Source organism: Loxodonta africana, chromosome 5 (assembly GCF_030014295.1).
Source record: "Loxodonta africana isolate mLoxAfr1 chromosome 5, mLoxAfr1.hap2, whole genome shotgun sequence".
Taxonomy (NCBI): Eukaryota; Metazoa; Chordata; class Mammalia; order Proboscidea; family Elephantidae; genus Loxodonta; species Loxodonta africana.
Window position 1 is genome coordinate 66,169,692 of NC_087346.1, and position 27,802 is coordinate 66,197,493.

General features: G+C 38.4%; 1 protein-coding gene across 11 annotated transcripts in view; it reads right to left on the reverse strand.

Moving 5' to 3' along the window:
• PTPN13 (protein tyrosine phosphatase non-receptor type 13) overlaps nucleotides 1-27,802 on the reverse strand; it is a 278,545-nt gene that overhangs the window by 171,556 nt on the left and 79,187 nt on the right. The gene's annotated exons all lie outside the window — the stretch shown is intronic.

Genomic DNA, 27,802 nt, shown 5'->3' on the forward strand with positions numbered 1-27,802 from the left:
ATAGAATAAAAAGAGAAAGAAAAAAAAAGTTTATTAAAATTAGAATCAGAGGAACTAGAGATAACTAGAAATGTATATCCCATCCTATTCATATGGATCATCACAGGCAGTTACTTTCTACACCAAAGCAACATGCCTGAAAAGGAGAGTGGGTTCCATACACCCACTACTGCAAGCATTATTAACAATAATGCCTTAATTTGGCTTAATCTTTCAAATCCTGGATGGCAGATCTTAGGAACTAGAAACAGAGAATTCTGAATGTCAGGCATAAGAATTAAACTTGGATCAAGTGTTTTATCACAGTGATATACAGATATGGATAAAGGTCAGTGCTTCTTAAACTTTTCTTGGGTCATGGAGTCCTTTGAGAAATCGTGAAAGCTATGGTCCTTTTTTCAAGGAAATTGTCCATAACTATGAAACTTTGTACAAAAATTCAGGGGTTCACTTATGAACCTCAGGTTAAGATTTCCCTGATTTAGACTGTAGAGTTTTGAACTGATAGAAATTAATCCCTTTCAGAATTCATTAGAATTTGTGGTTTCCAGCTACAATAAATGTGTTCTTTTTTTTTTTTTTTTTTGCTTCAAAATATATCTTTTGTTTGAATTTTAATTCTGTCTCGATTGCATTTGTTTATTCTTTGGCTAGAATTTCAGGAGATTGTTCTGTTTTACCAAATGTGATTATTGGGGTCTGCAATTTTTTGTTCCAATATGTTGCTTTGTTGCTATGATACTGAACAGGTTCATCAAACCTTCCAGACTAGGACAGACTAGCAAGAAAGGCCTGGGGATCTACTTCCAAAAACTCAGCCAGTAAAAACCCTATGGATCACACTAGTCTGATCCTGTCATACATAAGGGCAAAATGAATCAGGTGCTTAATCCAGCAGGTAACAATGAGTTATACCAATATCGCTCCAGTTCAAACCATAAGAAATTGATATAGAAGTCCATGGAATAGTTTTTCAAACATACAATATCTATGCTGTCCTGAAAACGACTTTTATCAGAACTCAAATCATCTCTGATTTTTTAACCTCTATCTGTGGTCAAGATCATCTGAATTTGGCTTATGCCATGGATTGAATTGTGTCCCCCCAAAATATGTATATCAATTTGGCTAGGTCACGATTCTCAGTATTGTGTGATTTCCCACCATTTTGTCACCTAATGTGATTTTCCTAATCTCTAACTGAGACAAGATTAGATTATGTTAGAGACGATTAGGGTGGGATATAAAACCGTTGCTCAGGTCACATCCCTGATCCAATGTAAAGGGAGTTTCCCTGGGGTGTGGCCTGCACCACCTTTTATCTTACAAGAGATAAAAGGAAAGGGAAGCAAGCAGAGAGTTGTGACTTCCTATCACCAAGAAAGCAGCGTCAGGAGCAGAGCACATCCACTGAATCTGAGATTCCTGTACTAAAATGCTCCCAGACCAAGGGAAGACTGATGACAAGGCTCTTCCTCCAGAGCCAACAGAGAAAGCCTTCCCTTGGAGCTGGCACCCTGAGTTTGGACTTGTAGCCTACCAGACTGTGACAGAACAAATTTCTCTTTGTTAAAGCCATCCGCGTGTAGTGTTTCTGTTATAGGAGAACTAGATGACCAAGACAGCTTATGTCAATATAAATACTCTAAAATTATTAAAATTCACTCCCCCTTTAAAGGTTAAAAAGTCAAATAGGTAGCGAGATGAGAGGGAAGAGGGGGACAGGAACTGGCTGAATGGACACGGGGAATACAGGGTGGAGAGAAGGAATGCACTGTCTCATTAAGGGGAGAGCAGCTGGAAGTACATAGCAAAGTGTGTATGACTTTTTGTATGACAGACTGACTTGATTTGTAAACTTTCACCTAAAGTATAATAATAAAAAAAAAAGTCAAATATATGTTCTCCAGGGTTTTTATAAATTTGAGACGTCTTTAATACTGTGCCAAGGAAGAAAAAAGTATTTGAATGCATCTTTCAATTCATCAGCACATCTTATTTTTGCATTAAAGCTGCGTTACTGACCACTGATCCTCACACTCCTAACCAACCACATATGAGGCTGCTGAAAACACGGCTCATAATTTTTATGACAAAATGCGTTTCAATGAATCCTTACATCTGATAATCCTAGGCATACAGGTGCCTTTCACAGCCACTTTTCAAGTTTTCTGTGAAAACCTTCTTCTGGAGTATTGCATGAACAAACAACACAGAATCCAGCTAGGAAAGAACTCAAACAAGGCAGAACAGTATTTTTCTTGCCAAAGGATATGATTCAAAATCTTAAGATTTCACATATCACAGAGATTATAAAATGGTTTAAAGTCAATTCCTTTCAAATTATCAACTAAGGGGAACAAATGCTAGGAGACCAATTAGGAAGCAACTGCATTAATATCTGATGTGAGATGATGTTCTCCTGCAACCACAATGCTAGCAGTAGAGGTTGTAAGAACCTGTTGGAAAGTGAACATATTTTAGAGGTAGCGCCAACAGATTTCCCTAACAGATTAGATGTGGAATGAGAGAAAGAGAAAAGTCAAGATGACTTCAAGATTTTGGTTTCAGTATTTGGAAGGGTGGAGTGCAATCAACTCAGGAAAGGACTTGCTACAATCTGTACATCTCTCCTCCTCACCTCTAGCCACAGACCAAGCCTGTTCCCTCCCCAGCATTTGAACTGGAACTGTTCTATAATTAATAAAAAAAAACAGAATGTATAATATAATCTAGAATTGCTTGTCACTCTGAACTTATTAAGAAATTTATTCACTTACAGTACAACCAAGGTCAGTAAAACTATTATCACTCTAGCAAGAATTGTATCTGTCAGCTTTTGTTTCATACAACATGTTTTTGTTTATTTTTACTGAATATCTAAAGTACACCATTATTTGCTCTATTATTTGTTAATAAGAGTCCACAGCACTACTGGGGACATAAAATATGAACATAAATGAATGCAGTACAAGATAGAAAGTGTAAGATATCTAAGAGAGAAACACGTTAATAAAAGGGAGTTTAGAGGACAACAAAATTACTTCAACTACAACGAAGAGAGAATTAATTTTTAAAAAATGCAGTCCTTTTAAGATGGGTTTGACAGCTAATATTATGTGTCAACTTGGCTAAGCCATGATTCCCAGTATTGTGTAACTGTCCTCCACTTTGTGATCTGATGTAATTGTCCTCCATTTTGTGGTATTGTGTAATTCCTGTAAAAAAAAAAACCCATTGCCATTATGTGTTATAAATCCGATACTTCTATATTTTAATGAGACAGGATTAGTGTGGGGGTGTATCTTGAGTCACATCCTTACTCAAGTAACACCCTTACTCAAGTCACCACCTTGTTCAAGTAAGGGGAGTTTCCTTGAGGGTGTGGCCAGCATCCAATACATAAGAATGCTCTTGCAAAGCTCTCTCTTGCCCTGGATCCTGCATACAGCTTGTCATCCTTTGACCTCCGGGTCTTGGGATTTGAGCCAACAGCCTGCTGTCTGACCTGCTGATTCTGGGATTCGCCAGCTTCTACCAGCTTATGCAGCCCTGTGAGCCAGCTGTCTGCTGTCTGGCCTGCCAATCCTGGGATTCTTCAGCCCCTGCAACCACGTGAGTCGGGAGAAGCCACCAGCCCAATGCTTGACCCATGGATTTGGGACTTGCCAGCCTCCACAATTGGCAAACTTCACTGGTTTTGCTTCTCTAGAGAACCCAGCCTAAGAGAACGGGTAAGATTTGACTATAGTTAAGGAGATGATTTCAAAGAGAGGATACAGCCAAAGTAAAGGCATGAGGTCAGCAAATTATTAAGTTTGTTTAAGGAACAGCAAGAATTTTGGGCAGAGGAATGGAAAAGAGTAGCAGGAAATATAAGAAAGGTGGGTCATACTTTACTTGCTATAAAAACACAGAAATGACACAAATAATTTGCAAATATGATTTTTAAATGTTCTGTAACAAAGCTAAAGCAACTATGACAACAATTTACATTGCTCTCAAATTCCCAACACACACACGCACACACACACGCACATAGTTAATTACCGAATTCTGATGAAAACATAATCAAAGACAAGATATATTTTTAAACAATTGTAAAGGGTGGATGCAAACCTACAAGTGAAGAAACTCAAAGTCATGGCTTGAATCAGTCTTTACTTCACTTGTCTAACTATAGCAAATGTATACAAAATCCTTCTATGAACGCTAACAAAAGAATATTTAAAAGTAAGATTCCAGGGGTTTGTAATATTTTATGTTTTAGTTACAGAGTTGAACTCAAGAATACTGTTATTATGGAAAAGCAAATCTGATGTGAACTGATTCCAGTAGTCAAATGATTCTATTTATAAACTTTTATCAACACACCACAGGATAAGTTGCTTAAACAGAATTTCAAGCAGTTAAAGGCAAAGTCAGAAATAAGCAGAAATTTGACATGAAAAGGAAATTTCCTGAGCTTCTTTCCAATGTTCTCTTAAACTTAGTTACATGGCCCACTTAATATCCACGACTTTTCCCCCCAAGGGATTTGGCCATTTCCTTTAGATCGTCTCCCTTCACTTTTTTGGTCTTCTACTTACAGCATAAAATATTAGGGAAATAATTATAACTGGTTAACAAATACAATAAGCAAACACTAATCACAGGTACCAAAAAATCATTTATCCAATATCCTGGGCAGACTCTGAGAGAGAGGAACAGGTTATGCCTATTTATTGCTGCTTTTTATTGTTCCCAAATAAATGAATGCTAATTGAGGGAGAAAAAAAAGGAAAGAAATAATCCAAAGACTTAGAATAACATAACACTGTCTTGACCTGAAAAAAACCCTTTGACTATTTAAACACATATAAAGAAATTACAGTCCTCCTATTTAATATGTTCTATAGAGGCTTTAGAAACCCTGGTGGCGTAGTGGTTAAGAGCTACAGCTGCCAATCAAAAGGTCAGCAGTTCAAATCCACCAGGCACTCCTTGAAAACCCTATGGGGCAGTTCTACTCTGTCCTATAGGGTTGCTATGAGTTGGAATCGACTCGACGGCAATGGGTTTGATTTTTGGTTTTATTACAGGCTTTGCAAAAATCTACGCAGAGGCCAGTGTTACAAATTCTGAAGGATTTGATGAAGACATTCTATGGTACAGAATTCTCTAAAAAATTCACTTCACTTAAATACATGTGCAAAAACATATACAATGTTAAATCAATGGTCTGGTATAAATACACAAACAAAAAAAAAAACGGTTAAGACTATTTTAGCTATATTTTAACATTTTCTTGATAGCAAATTTTTTGTGACAAATTAAGGTTCGTTAGAAATTATAGTGTATGCTACAGGTTGATTCCAAATTAACATTTTTATTAATTTCTCACAAGTTTTGTTACTACTTCTAAAAATTTCAAGTCCTCTAATACAAAATGGGAAAAAGGATAGAAATGCCTTGTTGAAAACAAAATTACGTAAATAACTGGAATGAGGACATCTATAATAATTTAAGCTGATAAATTGATAAAGACAAAAATTTATTTAGCCAATCACTCAACAGCTTTCAATAAACTCCTACATGCCTTTCCTCCTCAAGAACTTACATTCTAGTGTAGTAGGTCCCAAACCTTGCTAATCATCCAAATCCCTAAACCCACCTAGGAGATTTAGAAAGATATCAGACACGCTGTCAGATTCATTTCACCACCTTAGTATCTGACTTTATTAATTTGGTATGTATTCTCATTTAATTAAGAGAGGCACTATAATGCGATGGTTAGGAGTACAGACTGAAGCCAGAATCCCTGGGTTCGACTTCTAGGTTTCACAATTATGACTTATGATGTGACCTTAAATTACTCAGCCTATCTGTGCCTTAATGTCCTCACCTTTAAAACAGTTCTTACTTCATAGGTAAGAATGCTGTGAGGATTAATGGGAAAAAAATTCAAAATCATTCCTGACACACAGGAAGTGCCATTCCCAATTTAAAATAATTGCTTTAAAATTTGACAAGCCAATTATCACTTACTGAGTAACTACTAATGTGAAATTGGTGTTTACTGTATCTAGTCATTATTTTTGGAAACCGTGGTGCTGCAGTGGTTAAGCGCTATGGCTGCTAACCAAAGGGTGGGCAGTTCAAATCCGCCAGGCGCTCCTTGGAAACTCTATGGGGCAGTTCTACTCTGTCCTACAGGGTCACTATGAGTCAGAATCGACTCGATGGCACTGGGTTTTGGGTAGTCATTATTTTTATGTATAATACAAATTAATGATTAAATGAAAATACTATTTGAATATATTTATATCAACTACAATTTGAACATATAGCTTTAGAAATTATTTGTATTAGAACTTGTAGCATTCTGATAACATAAAATTATGCAAACTGTCACTCCAAACTGATATATTTTATGAGCTAGAATAAAATGTAAAAGTTATTTTTATTTTTTAATAGTGACTTTAAAGAACAGAGTAGAACTGCCCCATTGAGTTCGCACTTCTTAGTCACACAACTACACACAATTTTTTCCTTTTTTTTTTAATGACTAAACAGATGCAAGTAGTCTGACCAAACCACAACCACTGGAATCTTGGTATGACTTGTGATCAATTAAGACTTCTAGTAGTTTTATTTTGTTATGTACTTGCCAGACTCCTGAGGTAATTCTAGAGCTATGCAACTTGGTAACAAAACACTTGAAAGATCTCAGATTAGCAAAAGTGATATGACACCAAAAGCCCAAGCAACAAAAGAAAAAATAGACAAATTGGGACTACATCAAAATTAAAAACTACAGACAGAAGCACTATGCTGTCCCTCTTCAGCAAAAAAAAAAAAAAAAAAAAACTAAGTAAAACAAATACAAACATCAATCCTGAACCCTAAGTACCAAATGAAGGAATAAAAAACTCAGTCAAGCACTAAATGGAGTAAGAAACTAACAGAGAACAGAGAATGAGGAGAGCTACAGAGTGGAGGTCCCCTACCAGCTAATGTGGCCAGATTCACCACTGTGGACCCTAACCACAAAAGACTGCAGACAGGGAGTACTGGAAGGCTACTCCACGGAGCTCTCAGTAGGAGACAGAGGACCCATTAACCAGGCATATGTGCTTTCCCATCTCCAATCCTTCTTCCCTCTACATGGCTTTGGCCGCTTTCCAAAGGACCACAGTTCCTTGGTCACAGAGACACTAGCTCACTCCTGCCAGGGACTGCCCTGCCCCAACCAGCTGGCCCCTTCAGCGTCATTTTGTTTGTTTTGGGTTTGTACTTTCATTTATTTGGTTTTTGGTATTATTTTTTTGTAGCTTCTCTCTCTCTCCCTTCCTTCCTTTCTCCTGCTCAGTTGGCCCTGTGTGCCATCCCCTCCCTTTCTTGACGGGCTGTGATTTTTTTGTTTGTTTCCTTTGTTCTTTTCTGTTTATTTGTGTGTGTCTGTGTTTGTTTGCTTCTTAATTCTTTTTTTTTTTTTTGGCCTTTTTTGTGTCGCTTCTCTCTCGCCTAGCCTTTCTTTCCTTTCTCATGCCCAGCTAGCCCCATATGCCATCCCCTCCCCTTTTTCACAGGCTGTGATTTTTTTCTTGTTGTTTGTTTTTTATTTTATTTGTTTTTTATATTGTCTCTGACCTATTTTATTGCTTCTCTCTCTCCTTTCCTTCCTTTCCTTTCCTCCACCCACCTAGCCACCCATACCACATCTCAACAGGATAAGCCACACTACTCAGGTATAAAGCCAACATTCAGCCTCACAAAGTCTACCCTGCCCCTACCTGCCGAACCCTACCACGCTGCCATGTTACTTTTTTCTTTACTTTTTATCTCATTTTTTAAAACTTTTTTTTTGCATTTGGTTTCCTCTCTTCATTCACCAAGCCACTTAGCTCTGTACATCACAACCTCTTCTTTCCCTTCTGCATATCTGCACCACACACCATGTGCCACACTGAGCAGTACTGATGTGGTCACCCAGACCTGCCCTACATTGCTCCCAATCTCACTCGATCAACCCCAGTTCGAGTCACAAACTACCCATTCCCGCACCTTCAGCCCCACTGGACCCGCCCTGCTGCACCACAGATGAGTGACCGACCCTGCCCATGTGGGACAAGGTGGTAAGTACTGTGCCCACAGGCGAGCAAGCAACAAAACACACCTAGCCCACCTGCCCATATATAACAAAATCAAATCTACAGTTAATAAATGAAGAAAAATCTCTGAATGTCCCAGACACAGCAGACAATATGAAAATGTATAGATAATACAGGAGAGGATGGCTCCGGAAAGCAATCAAAATAAAATACCAAGTGACATTCTACTAAGAGAAAAGGCACTGGAACTACCTGACAGGGAATTCAAAACTCTAATATTCAGGATTCTCCAACAGATGAAGGAAAACGCAGACAAAAATAAAGAAAAAAAAATAGATAAAATCATGGAAAATTACAGACAAAATCAGGGAAAACACTAACAAACCAATAGAAGAATTCAAGAACATAATAAAAGAACAAAATGTCAAAATAAATAAACAACTAAAAATCATAGAAAACAGCAATTAGAAATCCAACATAAGCAACAAGGTTTTAGAAATGCACAGTGCAACAGAAGGTTTTAGCAGCAAATCTGAAACAATGGAACACAGAATCAGCAAAGTTGAAGAAAAATCCTTAGATACCAGTTTGCTTGAGGAAAATTCAAAGAACAAAGAAAAATGAAGAAACCCTGAGAACTTTATGGGATACAATCAAAAGAAAAAATGTGCATGTGACTGGAGTTCCAGAACAGGGGGAGAAAATGAAAAACAGAGAGATGATCACTGAAGAACTGCTGACAGAAAACTTCCCAAAGATCATGAAAGATGAAAAGCCGACCATCTAAGAAGCTCAATGAAGCCCATGTAGGATAGACCCCAAAAGAAAAAGACCAAGACATATCATCATCACACTCCCTAAAACCAAAGACAAAGAAAGAATCCTGAGAGCAGCCTGAGAAAAACAAAAAGTCACATAAAAAGGGGAAACAATAAGACTAAACTCTGATTACTCAGCAGAAACCATGCAGGCAAGAAGACAGTAGGATGACATATATAAAATCGTGGAAAAAAAAAAAACAACCAACAAAGAATAATATATGCTATAAAACTCTTGATCAAAAATGATGGCAAAATTAGGACATTTCCAGATAAACAGAAATTAAGGAAATATGTAAAAACCAAATATAATTTACAAGAATTATTAAAGAAAGTCCTTCAGTTAGAGAACCAGCAACATGAGTCTAACACATAAGACAGCATCAGCTGGATACCAACCTAGATAATAAACCCTCAAGGATAAAACAAAACTGAAAAGCTTACAACAGGGAACCAGAGATGTCAATCTATAAATGACAACATCAGAACAATAAAAGGGGGAATTAAAAATCAAAGGATGGGAAAAAAATGTATCAAGTAAAGAGCTACAAAAATAAAGCAGGAGTGGCAATACTAATCTCAGAAAAAATAGATTTTAAAACAAATCCAGCATAAAAGACAAAGAAGGACATTATATAATAATTAAAGTGAAAATCCACCGGGAAGACAGCAATAATAAATATCTACACACCCAACGACAGGGCTCCAAGATGTATAAAACAAACTCTAAAAGCACGGAAAAGACAAACTGATAGTTCCACATTAATACTAGGAGACTTCAACACACCACTCGTGGTAAAGGACAGAACATCTAGAAAGAAACTCAAAAAAGATACACAAGACCTAAAAGCCACAATCAACCAACCTCACCTCATAGATATATATAGAACATGCCACCCAACAGCAGCAAAGTACACATACTTTTCCAATGCACATGTAACATTCTCCAGAATAGACCACACCATAGTTCACAAAGCACCCCTCAACAAAATCCAAAACACTGAGATAATACAAAATATCTTCTCTGATCACAATGCCATGAAAGTCTAAATTAAAAACAGGAAGAGCAAGGAAAAAAAATCAAATACATGGAGCCTGAATAACACCCAGCTTAAAAACCACTGAGTGGCAGAAGAAATCAAAGACAGAACCAAAACATTCCTAGAATTAATGAAGATTGAAAACACATAATACCAAAACCTTTGGGACACAACAAAGACAGCACTCAGAGGTCAATTTATAGCAATAGATGCACAGAAAAGAGACAAAACAAAAACATTAAACACATAACTAAAACAAACAGAAAAGGAACAGCAAAAGAAGCCCACAGCCACCACAAGAAAAGAAATAATGAAGAACAGAGCAGAAATAAATGCAATGGAAAAATAGAAAGAATCAACAAAACCAAAAGTTGGTTCTCTGAAAGGATCAACAAAATCGACAAGCCACTGGTCAAAGTAACAAAAGGAAAACAGGAGGGATGCAAATACCAAATAAGAAATGAAATGGAGGACATTACAACAGACCCAACTAAAACAAAAAGGATCGTAACAGAGTACTATGAAAAACTATCCTGTAACAAATTTGAAAACCTAGAAAAAATGGACTTATTTCTAGAAACATACTACCTACCCAAACTAACACAAAATGATGTTGAAAATCTGAACAGACCTATAACAAAAGAGCTTGAAAAGGTTAGGAAAAAAAACTCCCAACAAAAAAATCCCTGGCCCAGATGGCTTCATTGAAGAATTCTACCAAACATTCAGAGAAGAACTTACACCAGTACTACTCAAACTATTTCAGAACATAGAACAGGGATAATTCTGAATTCATTCTATGAAGCCAGTATAGTGCTGATACCAAAACCAGGTAAAAACACCACAAAAACAAAACAAACAAACAAAAAACTACAGACCAATATCTTTCATGAATATAAATGCAAAAATTCTCAACAAAATTTTAGCCAATAGAATTCACCATCATATTAAAAAAATTATACACCACCAAGTGGGATTCATACCAGGTATACAAGGATGGTTCAACAATAGAAAATGAATCAACATAATCCACCACACAAATAAAAGTATCACATGTTCATCTCCATTGACACAGAAGAGGCATTCGACGAAGTCCAACACCAATTCCTGATACAAATTCAGAATAAAATAGGTACAGAAGGCAAATTCCTCAACATAATAAAGTGCATCTATACAAAATCAACGACCAACATCATTCTTAATGGAGAGTGGCTAAAAATATTCCCCCTTGAGAAGAGTAACAAGACGGATGCCCTTTATCACTACTCCTATTTAACATTGTGCTGGAAGTCCTAGCTAGAGCAATAAGGCAAGAAAAAGAACTAAAGGGCATCCAAATTGGTAATGAAGAAGTAAAACTATCCCTATTTGCAGATGATATGATACTATACCTAGAAAACCCAAACAGCTCCACAAGAAAACTACTGAAACTAATTGAAAGATTCAGCAGAGTGGGAGGCTACAAGATAAAAATACAAAACTCAGTTGGATTCCATTACACCAATAAAGAGAACTACAAAAGGGAAATCAGGAAAACAATATCATTTATAACAGCCCCTAAAAAAATAAAATACTTAGGAATAAATCTAACCAGGGATGTAGAAGAGCTATACAAAGAAAACTGCTAAACACTACTGCAAGAGAACAAAAGGGACCTAAGCGGAAAAACATACCATGGTCATGAATAGGAAGACTTACAATTGAGAAAACGTCAATTCTACCCAAAGCAATCTACAAATACAATGCAAATCTGATCCAAATACCAACAACATTCTTTAAAGAGATGGAAAAACTCATCATTAAGATTATACGGAAAGGGAAGAGGCCCCGGATAAGTAAAGCACTATTTTTTTTTTCTTATTGTGCTTTAAGTGAAAGTTTACAATTCAAGTCAGTTTCTCATGCAAACATTTATACACACATTGTAATGTGACCCTAGTTGCTCTCTCCATAATGTGACAGTACACTCCTCCTCTCCGCCCTGTATTTCCCACATCCATTCAACCAGCTCCTGTCCCCCTCTGCCTTCTCATCTCATCTCTGGACAGGAGCTGCCCACTTAGTCTCATGTATCTACTTGAGCTAAGAATAAGAAGCACGCTCCTCACCAGTACCATTTTATATTTTATAGTCCAGGCTAATCTTTGTCTGAAGAGTTAGCTTCGAGAATGGTTTTAGCTTTGGGCTAACAGAGTCCAGGGCCAAGTCTTCTGGGGTCCCTCCAGTTTCAGTCAGACCATTAAGTCTGGTCTTTTTACATAAACTTGACTTCTGCACCCCACTTTTCTCCTGCTCCATCGAGAGACCCTGTGTTGTACTGTGTCACGGTAATCAATGGTGGTAGCCTGGTACCATCTAGTTCTTCCAGTCTCAGCCTGATGGGGTCTCTGATTTATGTGGCCCTTTCTGTTTCTTGGGCTCATATTTTCCTTGTATCTTTGATGTTCTTTATTCTCCTTTGCTCCAGGTGGGTTGGGACCAATTGATGCATCTTAGCTGCTTGCTAGCTTTTAAGACCCCAGATGACACTCACCAAAGTGGGATGCAGAACATTTTCTTAATAAACTTTGTTATGCCAATTGACCTAGATGTCCCTGAAAACATGGTCCCCACACCCCCAACCCTGCTACTCTGTCCCTCGAAGGCTTTTGTTATATTCAGGAAACTTCTCAGCTTTTGGTTTAGTCTAGTTGTGCTGACTTCTGCTGTATTGTGTTTTGTCAGTACCTTCACCTAAAATACTTCTTGTCTACTATCTACCTAGTTAGTAAACAGCCCTCTCCCTCCCTACCCTTGTAACCATCAAAGAATGTTTTCTTCAGTTTTAAAACCTTTCCTTGAGTTCTTATAAAAGTGGTCTCATACAATTATTTGTCCTTTTGGAACTGACTAATATCACTCAGCATAATGCCTTCCAGATTCCTCCATGTTATGAGATGTTTCACGGATTTATCACTGTTCTTCATGGTTTTGTAGTATTATTCTATTTGAAGATCAAAGACCACAGCTTTCAGTATGGACTGCACCTCAACATAAAGAAAACAAAAATCCTCACAACTGGACCAATGAGCAACATCATGATAATGGAGAAAAGACAGAAGTTGTCAAGGATTTCATTTTCCTTGGATCCACAATCAACAGCCATGGAAGCAGCAGTCAAGAAATCAAAAGACGCATTGCATTGGGCAAAGCTGCTGCAAAGGACCTCTTCAAAGTGTTGAAGAGCAAAGATGTCACCCTGAAGACTAAGGTGTGCCTGACCCAAGCCATGGTATTTTCAATCGCATCATATGTATGTGAAAGCTGGACAATGCATAAGGAAGGCTGAAGAAGGGTTGATGCTTTTGAATTGTGGTGTTGGTGAAGAATATTGAATATACCATGGACTGCCAAAAGAACGAACAAATCTGTCTTGGAAGAAGTGCGGCCAGAATGCTCCTTAGAGGCAAGGATGGCGAGACTGCGTCTTACATACTTTGGACATGTTGTCAGTAGGGATCACTCCCTGGAGAAGGACATCATGCTTGGCAGAGTAAGGGTCAGTGGAAAAGAGGAAGATCCTCAATGAGGTGGACTGACACAGTGGCTGCAACAAAGAGCTCAAGCATAACAACGATTGTAAGGACGGCGCAGGACTGAGCAGTGTTTCGTTCTGTTGTACATAGGGTCGCTATGAGTCAGAACAGACTCGACGGCACCTAACAACAACAACAACAAGTATTCCATTGGGTGAATAATTTTTTATCCATTCATATGGTCGCACCTATGGTGTTTCCATCTTTTTGCTATTGTAAACAGTGCTGCAATGAACATGGATGCGTGGGCATATATCTATTGGTGTGAGGGCTCTTATTTCTCCAGGATATATTCCAAGGAGTGGGATTGCTGGATCGTATGGTAGTTCTATTTCTAGCTTTTTAAGGAAGCGCCAAATCAATTTCCAAAGAAGCTGTACCATTTTACATTCCCACCAGGAGTGTATAAGTGTTCCAGTCTCTACACAACTTCTCCAACATTTATTATCTTGTGTTTTTTGGATTAACGCTAGCCTTGCTGGAGTGAGACGGTATCTCATTGTAGTTTTGATATGCATCTCTCTAATGGCTAATAGTCATGAGCATTTCCTCATGTATCTTTTAGCTCCCTAAATGTCTTCTTTGGTGAAGTTCCTGTTCATATCCTTCGCCCATTCTTCAATTGGGTTATTTGTCTTTTTGTTGTTGAGGTTTTGCAGTATCTTGTAAATTTTAGACATTAGATGGTGACTGGAAAAAATTTTTTTCCTAGTCTGTAGGTTGTCTTTTTACTCTCTTGGTGAAGCCTTTGGATGAGCATAAGTGTTTGATTTTTAGGAGCTCCAAGTTACCCAGTTTCTCTTTTAGCATTTGTGCATTGTTAGTAATGTTTTGTATACTGTTTGTGCCATGTATTAGGCTCCTAGCATTGTCCCTAGTTTTTCTTCCAAGATCTTTATCATTTTAGATTTTATATTTAGGTCTTTGATCCATTTTGTGTTCATTTTTGTGCATGGTGTGAGGGATCGGTCTTGTTTCATTTTTTTTGCAGATGGATATCCAGTTATGCCAGCACCATTTATTAAAGAAGTGTCTTTTCTCCAATTAATGGACTTTGGCCCTTTTCAAATATCAGCTGCTCATAAGAGGATGAATTTACATCTGAATTCTCAATTCTGTTCCATTGGTCTCTGTATCTGTTGTTGTACCAGGCTGTTTTGACTACCAAGGTGGTATAATATGTTCTAAAATCAGGTAGTATGAGGCCTCCCACTTTGTTCTTTTTTTTCAGTAATGCTTTACTTATCCGGGCCTCTTCCCTTTCCATATGAAGTTGGTGATTTGTTTCTCCATCTCATTGAAAAACGCCATTGGAATTTGGATTGGGATTGCATTGTATCTGTTATTTTGGGTAGAACAGACATTTTCACAATGTTGAGCCTTACTATCCATGAGCAAGGAATGTTTTCCACTTATGTAAGTCTCTGTTGGTTTCTTGCAGTAGTGTCTTGTACTTTTCTTTGAATCAGTCTTTTACATCTCTGGTTAGATATATTCCTAAGTATTTTATCTTCTTGGTGGGTACTGTATATGGTATCGATTTGGTGATTTCCTCTTCAATGTTCTTTTTGTTGGCGTAGAGGAATCCAACTGATTTTTGTGTTTATCTTTTATCCTGGTACTCTGCTGAACTCTTCTATTAGTTTCAGTAGTTTTCTTGAGGATTCTTTAGGGTTTTCTGTGTATAAGTTCATGTCATCTGCAAATAGAGATAGTATTACTTCTTCCTTACCACTTTGGATGCTGTTTATTTCTTTTTCTTGCCTAATTGTTCTGGCTAGAACCTCCAGCACAATGTTGAAGAAGAAGGGCATCCTCGTCTGGTTCCTGTTCTCAAGTGGAATGCTTTCAGACTCTCTCCATTTAGGATGATGTTGGCTGTTGGCTTTGTATAAAGCCCTTTATTAGGTTGGGAATTTCCCTTTTATTCCTATTTTGCTTAGAGTTTTCATCATGAATGGTGTTGGACTTTGCCAAATGCCTTTTCTGCATCAATTGATAAGATCGTGTGGTTCTTGTCCTTTGTTTTATTATATGATTGATTACATTGATTGTTTTTCTCATGTTGAACCATCCCTGCATACCTGATACGAATCCCACTTGATCGTGGTGAATAATTTTTTTGATATCTTGTTGAATTATATTGGCTAGAATTTTGTTGAGGATTTTTTGCATCTAAGTTCATGAGGGACGCTGGTCTGTAATTTTCTTTTTTTCTGGTGTCTTTACCTGGTTTTGATATCAGGGTTACGCTGGCTTCATAGAATGAGTTTGGGAGTATTCCATCCTTCTCTATGCTCTGAAATACCTTTACTAGCAGTGTTGTTAACTCTTTTCTGAAAGTTTGGTAGAATTCACCAGTGAAGCTGTCAGGGCTGGGCCTGTTTTTCTGTTGGGAGTTCCTTAAATTACATTTTCAATCTCTTCTTTTGTTACAGGTTTATTTAGTTGTTCCACCTATGTTTGTGTTGGTTTAGGTAGGTAGTGTGTTTCTAGAAATTTGTCTGTTTCCTCCAGGTTTTTAAATTTGTTACAGTACAATTTTTCATAGTATTCTGTTCCGGTTCTTTTAATTTCAGTTGGGTCTGTTGTGATATCGCCCATCTCATTTCTTATTCAGGTTATTTGCTTCCTCTCTCTTTTTCTTTTGACAGATTGGCCAGTGGTTTACCAATTTTGTTAATCTTTTCGAAGACCAAGCTTTTGGCCTTGTTAACTCTTTGATTGTTTTTCTATTCTCTATTTCATTTAATTCTGCTCTAACTGTTATTATTTGCTTTCTTCTGCTGCTTGAGGGCTTCTTTTGGTGCTCTCTATTTGTTTGAGTTGTAGGGTTAATGCTTTGATTTTCTCCCTTTCTTCTTTTTAGATGTGTGCATTTATTTCTATAAGTTGACCTCTGAGCACTGCTTTTGCTGTGTCCCATAGCTTCTGTTAGGATGTGTTTTCATGGTCATTTGACTCTATGAATTTCTTTATTCCATCCTTAATTTTGTCTATAATCCAGTAGTTTTTGAGCAAGATGTTGTTCAGTTTGCACATGTTTGATTTTTTTCCCTTGCTTTTTCTGTTATTGATTTTCTACTTATATGACTTTATGGTCAGAAAAGACATTCTGCAATATTTCGCTGCTACGGATTCTGTTAAGACTTGCTTTATGGACCAATAATATGTGGTCTATTCTGGAGAATGTTCCACATGCTTTGGACAAGAAAGTGTACTTGGTTGCAATTGGGTGCTGTGTTCTATATATGTCTATAAGGTTAAATTGGTTGATTGTGGCATTTAGCTCTTCCGTGTCTTTACTGAACTTCTTTCCAGATGTTCAGTCCTTCACTGAAAGTGATGTGTTGAAGTTTCCCACTATTATTGTGGAGCTGTGTATCTCTCTTTTGAATGGTATTAGAGTTCATTTTATGTATTTTGGAGTCCTGTTGTTGGGTACGTAAGTATTTATTATGGTTATGTCCTCCTGGTATATTGCCCCTTTAATAATTATATAGTGTTCTTCCTTACCCTTTGTGGTAGATTTTACTTTAAGGTCCAGTGTATCAGAAATTAATATTGCCACTTCTGCTCTTTTTTGATTGTTGTTTGCTTGATATACTTTTTCCATTTTTTGAGTTTAGCTTGTACCTTTAAGTCTAAGGTGTATCTCTTGTAGGCAGCATATAACTGGATCTTGTTTTTTTTATCCATTCTGCCACTCTGTGTCGTTTATTGGTGCATTTAGTCCATTTACATTCAGTGTAATTATTGATAGCTATGAGTTTTGTGCTGTCATTTTGATGCTTTTTTGTGCTGTTGACAGTTTCTTTGTTCCACTTAATTTTCTGTGCAGAGTTGTTTATGTATCATCTTTTACTCTTTTTCATTGTTGTTGATTCTATATTTGCTGAGTCTTCATGTTTTTATTGCTTTTTATTTTGATGTGTAGGATTGTTAATTTCTTTTGTGGTTACCTTAATATTTACTCCTATTTTTCTAAGTTTAAATCAATCTTTTATGTCTTTGTATCACCTTGACTTCCTGTCCATATGAAAGATCTATGGCTATGCTTTTTAGTCCCTTTTGTTGTTGTTGTTTTAATGTTATTATCTTTTACGTAATGATGTCTCTGGTTTCCCTATTTTGAGCATTTTAGCTTTGATTTATTTTTATGAACTTCCCTATATGGGTTGATATCTGGTTGCTCTGTCCTGTGTTATAGCCTTGGGCTGTTATCTGATGTTATTGATCTTCTGACCAGAGGACTCTCTTTAGTACTTCTTATAATTTTGGTTTGATTTTTACAAATTCCCTAAACTTCTTTTTATCTGGAAATGTCTTAATTTTGCCATCATATCTGAGAGATAGTTTTGCTCGATATATAATTCTTGTCAGGCAAATTTTTTCCTTCAAAGTTTTATGTATGTCTTCCCATTGCCTTGTTGCCTACATGGTTTCTGCTCAGTAGTCCAAGCTTAGTCTTATTGACTCTCCTTTGTAGGTGACGTTTTGTTTATCCCTAGCTGCTCTTAAAATTCGCTCTTTATCTTTGGTTTTGGTAAGATTGATTATAATATGTCTTGGTGACTTTCTTTTGGGGTCTACCTTGTGAGAGGTTCGATGAGCATCTTGGATAGATATCTTTTCATCTTTCACGATATCAGGGAAGTTTTCTGCCAACAAATATTCAACAATTCTCTCTGTATTTTCTGATATCCCTCCCTGTTCTGGTACTCCAATCACTCGTAGGTTATTTTTTTTGATAGAGTCCCACATAAATCTTAGGGCTTCTTCATTTTTTAAAATTCTTTTATCTGATTTTCCTTGAATGTATTGGTGCCAAGTATTTTATCTTCAATCACACTAATTCTGCCTTCCATTTCCTCAGTTCTGCTCGTCTGACTTTCTACTGAGTTGTGTAATTCTGTAATTTTATTGTTAATATTCTGAATTTCTGATTGCTGTCTTCCTATGGATTCTTGCAGCTTATAAAATCTCTTATAAAATTTCTTCAACTGCTTTATCTGTGTGTTCCTCAGCTTGGATCTGTGTTTTGTGTGATCTTCCTAATCCCTTGAACAGTCCTGTATATTAATCTTTTGTATTCTATTTCTGGTAATTCCAGGAAGCTCTCTTCATCTGGAAGATTTCTTGATTCTTCATTTTGGGAGTTTTTTGAAGCCATCATGGTCTGCTTCTTTATGTGATTTGATATTGACTGTTGTCTTCGAGCCATCAATAACTTGTTGTATTTGTTTATTTTATATTTGTTTACAGTGTCCTATCTTCTTGTTTTGTTTTGATATGCTCAAATAGGCTGCTCACGTGAGCTAGTTTGAATATTGGCTCCTTTGAAGCTCTTGAGTCCTGTCACTGGGTGATTAAAGCTGTTACTAGGTATGTGAGCCCAGGAGTCTGTTTACTCTTCTTGTATGGATTCAGCTTAGGTGTCCAGGTAGTTGGTCATCAAGTGTGTTGTGCAGGCTCTCACTTACAGTTCCAGATGAGCAGGAATGATTGGAGTAGGCACAGGTATTTGTCCGCAGTAGATGATCACGCACAGGGCAAGGCAGGGGATGACGATAGCCCCTGGATGTCTGGGAGCAAAATGTGTCACTGTTCCCTAGAGTGCAGCTGGACTATGGGTGCCCAATGCTGTTGGCTGTAAGGACTGGAAGGCAACACTTATTCGTAGACCCCTGTCACGGGTGGCTGGGTGGCATGGGTGGAGCCACCAGTCCTCAAGCCCCTGATGTGCGCAGGTGAGGACACTCCTTAATAGGCAGGACAGTGTCAAATATCATATACCTGCCTCTCCACTATACAGCTGAAACAGCTGAAGGTGCTGTTGTTGTTAGGTGCAATCGAGTCGGTTCCGACTCATAGTGACCCTATGCACAACAGAACGAAACACTGCCCAGTCCTGAGCCATCCTTACAATCATTGTTATCCTTGAGGTCATTGTTGCACCCACTGTGTCAATCCACCTCGTTGAGGGTCTTCCTCTTTTCTGCTGACGCTGTGCTCTGCCAGGCATGATGCCCTTCTCCAGGAACTGATCCCTACTGACAACATGTCCAAAGTATGTAAGACGCAGTCTCGCCATCCTTGCCTCTAAGGAGCATTCTGGCCGCACTTCCTCCAAGACAGATTTGTTCGTTCTTTTGGAAGTCCACGGTATATTCAATATTCTTCACCAACACCACAATTCAAAAGCATCAACCCTCCTTTGGTCTTCCTTATTCATTGCCCAGCTTTCACATGCATAAGATGCGATTGAAAATACCATGGCTTGGGTCTGGCACACCTTAGTCTTCAGGGTGACATCTTTGCTCTTTGACACTTTGAAGAGGTCCTTTGCAGCAGCTTTGCCCAATGCAATGCGTCTTTTGATTTCTGGACTGCTGCTTCCATGGCTGTTGATTGTGGATCCAAGGAAAATGAAAACGTTGACAACATCAATCTTTGCTCCGTTTCTCGTGATGTTGCTCATTGGTCCAGTTGTGAGGATTTTTGTCTTCTTTCTGTTGAGGTGTAATCCATACTGAAGGCTGTGGTCTTTGCTCTTCATTAGTAAGTGCTTCAGGTCCTCTTCACTTTCAGCAAGCAAGGCTGTGTCATCTGCATAACGAAGGTTGTTCATGAGTCTTCCTGCAATCCTGATGCCCTGTTCTTCTTCATACACTCCAGCTTCTCCTATTATTTGTTCAGCATACAGATTAAATAGGCATGGTGAAAGAATACAACCCTGGCGCATATCTTTCCTGACTTTAAACCAATCAGTATCCCTATGTTCTGTCTGAACAACTGCCTCTTGATCTATGTAAAGGTTCCTCATAAGCAAAATTAAGTGTTCTCGAATTCCCATTCTTCACAGTGTTATACATAGTTTGTTATGATCCACACAGTCAAATGCCTTTGCATAGTCAATAAAACACAGGTAAACATCCTTCTGGAATTCTCTGCTTTCAGCCAGGATCCATCTGACATCAGAAATGATACCCTTGGTTCCGAGTCCTCTTCTGAAACCAGCCTGAATTTCTGGCAGTTCCCTGTTGATGTACTGCTACAGCCGGTTTTGAATGATCATCGGCAAAATTTTGCTTGCGTGTGATATTAATGATATTGTTCCATAATTTCCACATTCAGTTGGATCACGTTTATTGGGAACAGGCATAAGGATGTATCTCTTCCAGTCAGTTGGCCAGGAAGCTCTCTTCCATATTTCTTGGCATAAACGTGTAAGCACCTCCACCGCTGCATCTGTTTGTTGAAACATCTCAATTGATATTCCATCAATTTCTGGAGCCTTGTTTTTCGCCAATGCCTTCAGAGCAGCTTGGATGTCTTCCTTCAGTACCATCGGTTCCTGATCATATACCACCTCTTGAAATGGTTGAATATTGACGAATTCCTTTTGGTATAAAGACTCTGTGTGTTCCTTCCATCTTCTTTTGATGCTTCCTGCATCATTTAATATTTTCCCCATGGAATCCTTCACTATTGCAACTCGACCCTTGAATTTTTTCTTCAGTTCTTTCAGCTTGAGAAACGCCGAGCGTGTTCTTCCCTCTTCATTTTCCATCTCCAGCTCTTTGCACATGTCATTATAATACTTTACTTTGTCTTCTCGAGAGGCCCTTTGAAGTTTTCTGTTCAGTTCTTTTACTTCATCAAGTCTTCCTTTTGCTCTAGCTGCTCGACGCTCAAGAGCAAGTTTCAGAGTCTTCTCTGACATCCATCTTGGTCTTTTCTTTCTTTCCTGTCTTTTCAGTGACCTCTTGCTTTCTTCATGGATGATGTCCTTGATGTCATTCCACAACTCGTCTGGTCTTCGGTCACTAGTGTTCAATGCATCAAATCTGTTCTTGAGATGGTCTCTAAATTCAGGTGGGATATATTCAAGGTCATATTTTGGCTCTTGTGGACTTGCTCTAATTTTCTTCAGTTTCAGCTTGAACTTGCATATGAGCAATTGATGGTCTGTTCCACAGTCGGCCCCTGGCCTTGTTCTAACTGATGATATTGAGCTGTTCCATCATCTCTTTCCACAGATGTAGTCAATTTGATTTCTGTGTGTTCCACCTGGTGAGGTCCATGTGTATAGTCACCGTTTATGTTGGTGAAAGAAAGTATCTGCAATGAAGAAGTCGCTGGTCTTGCAAAATTCTATCATTCGGTCTGGGCATTGTTTCTATCCCCAAGGCCATATTTTCCAACTACTGATCCTTCTTTTTTTCCAGCTGTCGCATTCCAATCACCAGTAATTATCAATGCATCTTGACTGCATGTTCGATCAATTTCAGACTGCAGCAGCTGATAAAAATCTTCTATTTCTTCATCTTTGGCCCTAGTGGTTGGTGCATAAATTTGAATAATAGTTGTATTAACTGGTCTTCCTTGTAGGCGTATGGATATTATCCTATCACTGACAGCGTTGTGCTTCAGGATAGATCTTGAAACTTTCTTTTTGACAATGAATGCAACACCATTCCTCTTTGAGTTGTCATTCCCAGCATAGTAGACTATATGATTGTCCAAATCAAAATGACCAATACCAGTCCATTTCAGCTCACTAATGCCTAGGATATTGAAGTTTATGCATTCCGTTTCATTTTTAATGATTTCCAATTTTCCTAGATTCATACTTCATACATTCCAGGTTCTGATTATTAATGGATGTTTGCAGCTGTTTCTTCTCATTTTGAGTCATGCCACATCAGTAAATGAAGGTCCCGAAAGCTTTACTCCATCCACGTCATTAAGGTCGACTTTACTTTGAGGAGGCAGCTCTTCCCCAGTCATCTTTTGAGTGCCCTCCAACCTAGGGGTCTCATCTTTCAGCACCATATCAGACAATGTTCCACTGCTATTCATAAGGTTATCAGACATACACTGTCTTAGACTGGAAACTCAGCTGAAACCTGTCCTCCATGGGTGACCCTGCTGGTATCTGAATACTGGTGGCATAGCTTCCAGCATCACAGCAACACACAAGCCCCCACAGTACGACAAACTGACAGACACGTGGGGGCAGCTGAAGGTAGACTTCAGGTATATATCCTGTTGTACTGTGCTAACGAGGGCCTACACTATTGAAATGAGCCCACACAGGTCTACGCAGGGGTGAAAGGCATTCAAAGTTTATGGGCCTATTATGCCTGTGCCTAGGCAAAGGGGCTGTTTCTGCCCTAAGTTCCCAACTAAGGGGAGCCAGCAGATTATTTTTCCCCTGTTTGCTAATTTGTTCCATCTCCAAGGCTGGAAAAATGGCTAAAGGCGTGTGATGGGTCCTACTTCTGGACCAGGGGACATGGCAACATCTGAAGGTGGCTCAGACCCAGTGCAGAGCAGGAAGGGGGCAGGTAAGTGGGAGAGAGGTTTTTCACAAAGGGGTATTTTTTGATCTGCGTGGTAGGTTACATGGATGTACTTATCTTTTGCTGATTAGGTAGCACTTTTTGCTGATTCTGGAGGTGTGAACAGACTGTCTGCCCCTCGGTCTCTCTCAGTGTGGAAAACATGTCCCGAACACCACTGCTTGCCTCACTGTGCTCTTGCCTGCGGATCTGGCCTGCAGGGTACCAGTTCCCACTGGGTCAGGTCTGGAAACTCCTGGCTGCTTCTGAACTGTCTCTCCTTCCCCTACCACTCAGTCTGATTCCTCAACTTTTCCTTTGAGGTTCAGGGCTCCTAGACTGTCATATCTAATCAATTCACTGTTTTTTTTCAGGCCTTTATTGTAAGAGGACCACATGAAGCATCTGACTACTCCACTGTCTTGGTTCCACCTCCCAGTAGAGCACAATTGAATAAAAAGAATAAAGTAGGAGGACTCACATTACCTGACCCTAGAACCTACTATACAGCTACAGTAGTCAAAATAGCCTAGTACTGGTACAATTACAGACATGTTGATCAATGGTACTGAATTGAGAACGCAGATAAAAATGCATCCGTCAACGTTCACCTGATCTTCAATAAAGGCCCAAAGACCATCTAACGGGGAAAAAGCGGGTTTTTTTTTAACAAATGGTGCTGGCAAAACTGGATGTCCATCTGCAAAATAACGAAACAGAATCCATGCCTTACACCATACACAAAAACTAATTCAAAATATATGAAAGACCTAATATAACACCAAAAACTATAAAGATCGTAGAAGAAAAAACATGGTCATCTAGAGACCCTAATACACAGCATTAACAGGATGCAAAACATAACAATACGCAAACACCAGAAGGTAAACTAGATAAAAAGAGTATTCTAAAAATTAAACACACTAATCAAAGGACATCACAAAATGGTAAAAAGAGAACCTATAAACAGACCCAAATGAAATTAGAATTATATCAGATTACTATGAAAAACTATACTCAAACAAATTAAAAAACCTAGAAGAAATGCATGAATTCCTAGAAACACACTACCTACCTAAACTGACACAAACAGAGGTAGAACAACTAAATAGACCCATAACAAAAGAAGAGATTGAAAAGGTAATCAAAAAACTCCCAACAAAAAAAATCCCTGGGCCGGATGGCTTCACTGCAGAGTTCTACCAAACTTTCAGAGAAGAGTTAATGCCACTACTACTAAAGGTATTTCAGAGCATAGAAAAGGACAGAATACTACCAAACTCATTCTATGAAGCCACCATATCCCTGATACCAAAACCAGGTAAAGACACCATCCCTCATGAATGTAGATGCAAAAATCCTCAACAAAGTTCTAGCCAATAGAATTCAACAACATATCAAAAAAATAATTCACCACGATCAAGTGGGATTCACACCAGGTATGCAGGGATGGTTCAACATTAGAAAAACAATTAATGTAATCCACCACATAAATAAAACAAAAGACAAGAATCACATGATTTTATCAATTGATGCAGAAAAGGCATTTGACAAAGTTCAACATTCATTCATAATAAAAACTCTCAGCAAGACAGGAATAGAAGGAAAGTTCTTCAGCATAATAAAGGGCATTTATACAAGGCCAACAGCCAACATCATCCTAAATGGAGAGAGCCTGAAAACATTTGCACTGAGATCAGGAACCAGACAAGGATGCCCTTTATCACCACTCTTATTCAACATTATGCTGGAAGTCCTAGCCAGAGCAATTAGGCCAGATAAAGAAATAAAGGGCATCCAGATTGGCAAGGAAGAAGTAAAAGTACCTCTATTTGCAGATGACATGATCTTATACACAGAAAACCCTAAGGAATCCTCCAGAAAACTACTGAAACTAATAGAAGAGTTCAGCAGGGTATTGGGATATAAGATAAATATAAAAAAATCAGTTGGATTCCTCTATACCAACAAAAAGAACATCGAAGAGGAAATCACCAAATCAATGCCATTGACAGTAGCCCCCAAGAAGATAAAATACTTAGGAATAAACCTTACCAGAGATGTCAAAGACTTATACAAAAAAAACTACAGTACACTTCTGTAAGAAACCAAAAGAGACTTACATAAGTGGATGAACATACCTTGCTCATGGATAGGAAGACTTAACATTATAAAAATGTCTATTCTACCAAAATCAATCTATACATTTAATGCAATTCCGATCCAAATCCCAACAACATTCTTTAATGAGATGGAGAAACAAATCATCAATTTCATATGGAAGGGAAAGAGGCCCCAGGTAAATAAGGCATTACTGAAAAAGAAGAATAAAGTGGGAGGCCTTACTTTACCTGATTTTAGAACCTATTATACCCACACAGTAGTCAAAACAGCCTGGTACTGGTACAACAACAGATACATAGGCCAATGGAACAGAATTGAGAATCCAGACATAAATCCATCCACATATGAGCAGCTGATATTTGACAAAGGCTCCAAAACAGTTAAATGGGGAAAACGCAGTGTTTTGAACAAATGGTGCTGGCATAACTGGATATCCATTTGCAAAAAAATGAAACAAGACCCATACCTCACTCCATGCACAAAAACTAACTCAAAATGGATCAAAGGCCTAAATATAAAATCTGAAACGATAAAGATCATGGAAGAAAAAATTGGGACAACTTTAGGAGCCCTAATACGTGGCATAAACATATACAAAACATTATAAAGAATGTAGAAGAAAAACTAGATAACTGGGAGCTCCTAAAAATCAAACACCTATGCTCATCCAAAGACTTCACCAAAAAAGTAAAAAGACTACCAACAGACTGGGAAAAAGTTTTTAGCTATGATATTTCTGATCAGCGCCTGATCTCTAAAATCTACATGATACTGCAAAAACTCAACTGCAAAAAGACAAATAACCCAATTAAAAAAATGGGCAAAAGATATGAATAGACACTTCACTAAAGAAGACATTCAGGTAACTAACAGATATATGAGAAAATGTTCACGATCACTAGCCATTAGAAAAACGCAGATCAAAACTACAATAAGATTTCATCTCACTCCAGCAAGCCTGGCATTAATCCAAAAAAGACAAAATAATAAATGTTGGAGAGGCCGTGGAGAGACTGGAACACTTCTACACTGCTGGTGGGAATGTAAAATGGTACAACCACTTTGGAAATCGATTTGGTGCTTCCTTAAAAAGCTAGAAATAGAACTACCATAAGATCCAGCAATCCCACTCCTTGGAATATATTCTAGAGAAATAAGAGTCTTTACAGGAACAGATACATGCACACCCATGTTTACTGCAGCACTGTTTACAATAGCAAAAAGATGGAAGCAATCAAGGTGCCCATCAACGGATGAGTGGATAAATAAATTATGGTATATTCACACAATGGAATACTACGTACGGATTGATAAAGAACAGTGAGGAATCTGTGAAACATTTCATAACATGGAGGAACCTGGAAACCATTATGCTGAATGAAATTAGTCAGTTGCAAAAGGACAAATACTGTATAAGACCCTATTATAAGAACTTGAAAAATAGTTTAAACTGAGAAGAAAACATTCTTTCGTGGTTACGAGAGAAGGGAGGGAGGGAGGGTGGGAGGGGGCATTCACTAAGTAGATAGTGGATAAAAACTACTTTAGGTGAAGGGAAAGACAACACACAATACAGTGGAGGTCAGCACAATTGGACTAAACCAAAAGCAAAGAAGTTTCCTGAAGAAACTGAATGCTTCGAAGGCCAGAGTAGCAGGGGCAGGGGTCTGGGGACCATGGTTTCAGGGGACATCTAAGTCAATTGGCCTAATAAAATCTATTAAGAAAACATTCTGCATCCCACTTTGAAGAGTGGCATCTGGGGTCTTAAACGCTAGCAAGCAGCCATCTAAGATGCATCAATTGGTCTCAACCCACCTGGATCAAAGGAGAATGAAGAACAGCAAGGACACAAGGTGATTACGAGCCCAAGAGACAGAAAGGGCCGCATGAACCAGAGACTACATCATCCTGAGACCAGAAGAACTAGATGGTGCCTGGCTACAACTGATTACTGCCCTGATAGGGACCACAACACAGAACCCCTGAGGGAGCAGGAGACCAGTAGGATGCAGACCCCAATTTCTCATAAGACCAGACTTAATGGTCTGACTGAGAATGGAAGGACCCCGGTGGTCATGGCTCCCAGACCTTCTGTTGCCCCAGGACAGGAACCATTTCCGAAGTCAACTCTTCAGACGTGGATTGGACTGGACAATGGGTTGGAGAGGGATGCTGGTGAGGAGTGAGCTTCTTGGATCAGGTGGACACTTGAGACTATGTTGGCATGTCCTGCCTGGAGGGGAGATGACAGGGTGGAGGGGGTTAGAAGCTGGTGAAATGGACACGAAAAGAGAGAGTAGAGGGAGAGAGCGGGTTGTCTCACTAGGGGGAGAGTAATTGGGAGTGTGTAGCAAGGTGTATATGGCTTTTTGCGTGACAGACTGACTTGATTTGTAAACTTTCAGTTAAAGCACAATAAAAATTATTTTTTTTAAAAAAAGAGAACCTATAGACTGGGGAAAAAATCTTAGGCTAAGAAAAATCGGAAAAAGTTGTAATCTTTAAAATTTTCAAGAAAATCCAACACGTCTGTGACAAAAAGACAAATAATCCAATTAAGAAATGGACAAAGGGAATGCACAGACACTTCACCAAAGAAGATATTCAAGTAGCTAACAGGCACATGAGGAAATACCTGTGATCAGTAGTCATTAGAGAAATGTAAATCAAAACTACAATGAGATACCATCTCATCCCAGCATTACTGGCACGAATCAAAAACAGAAAATAACAGATGCTGGAGTGGCTGTGGGGAGACTGGAACTGCTTGTGGGAATGCAAAATGGTACAACCATTTTGGAA